Raw genomic sequence first — 1,673 nt, forward strand, 5'->3', positions numbered from 1 at the left:
CACACCCCTGATCTTCTGGTTGGAAAGATCTATACCTAGCCTTTTCGGACATGGGTGAAAAATCTCGTGAGGTCCCGTGTGAAAGTTGCGCACGTTAAAGATCCCTTGGTGGTCCAAAATCGATAAGAATAAGCTTCGGCCACCACCCGGGCAAAATTCCAAATTTCCTACCAACTGGGAACGTTCAGTGTGTCCCGCGCGCTCATATAACCTTATTATGCTGTTGCAAGCGCCGTAAAACACTTACTTTTTAAAGTAAAAAAAATGGTCCTTGACACTGGGGGGCCCATATGTGGACATGCTCTTATGTAGTTCCACAAGAAAATAAGTTTCCTTGTCTAAACTAAAGAACTTGCGAGTGTTTGCTGATGTTTTGAGAGTAGACTGTGGTTTCCTTATGGGCACATCATAGCCTTTTAAGTCGGTCAGAGTGAGAATGGTTATTTGATCTTTGCAGCTTTGCTCACTTGGGGTGGAAAAATGTGCTCTTTGAATCGTTAAGTAGAAAAAACGGTAAATTTGTTATGAAGCAAGAGGCTTTAGTTCTTCTGAGTTGTTGATGGTGTGTCAGTACTTTTCCAGCCACGTCACCAGGAAACGTGTAAGGACTTCTCTCTTGACCTCCACCCCTTGGCGCTCATATTACTCATTTATGACCTTATGCAGTGCGAGCGCCGTAAAACCTCCACTAAAACTAAAACTAAAGCGTTTGTGGTGTAGCCATTAGGCACTTGGCTGTCCCCTGCTGGAGGTCTCAGTTTCTCGAGTACAGGTAGTGAAAATTTTCCTCGAGTATCTCTCGACCTCTCTGCTTGGATGTTGCGTTGGATTCCTCCCAGTGCCTCGGCCTAGGTTGGCCCCGAAGAAAGGCAGGGTCGGAAGCCCGTATCTTAAATAATCAACATTTTGTCGATGGGGGCGTAAAAATATTACATATAAACTTGTCTCTTGTCGTAGTATGTAGCACAATATCCTCTAACTAGTCTTACCACAGGCACTTGTATGTTACAAGTGCCGTACAGTTCTTACTAAAACTTAAGAAGAATACCCCCTCCCCCCTCAAAGTTCAAAGGTTAATTGTCTAGGACATACATTACTGTTTACATTTGATGTCAAATGTACCTCTACCACAGAAACAAGACAAAAATAAATTGCAACAGCAGTATACATGTATCATTTATATTCAGTAAATGAGTTCAATCCTGAAAAACAGGAACATCTTCATGACCCCCCCCCCAAAAAAAAAAAAAAGTTACAAAAAAGTTGTTTTCAGCCCTTCTAACATGCATACATGTACATGTACTATTTTGCTGTCTATAGGCCTACTTACATGTACATGTATTTGTGAAGGCAGGATTAGTTACTGAAGTTTCGTTGGTGGCGTTCTCAAATTTCATAGAGGAGGGGGGGAAAAGAAATCAAATGAGATAGAGCCAGCGTGGGACGGTCTCTAACAAAAACTCTATGTAGTACATTGGTGTGTACTAGTAGCCTACTAGGCAGAGACTTTCAGTTTTTAAACGAGACGCTTGAATAAACATAACGATGCCCCCGTGACCAGACTTCGTAAGTGACATATTTTGCGAAACTGACTTTATCACACCATCCAATTCTAATGATTACGGTGCACACGTCAACAGAAGGTTTACTTGAAATTGAAAAAAAATGCGTAA

The sequence above is a fragment of the Aplysia californica genome, unplaced genomic scaffold (assembly GCF_000002075.1).
Source record: "Aplysia californica isolate F4 #8 unplaced genomic scaffold, AplCal3.0 scaffold00236, whole genome shotgun sequence".
Lineage (NCBI taxonomy): Eukaryota > Metazoa > Mollusca > Gastropoda > Aplysiida > Aplysiidae > Aplysia > Aplysia californica.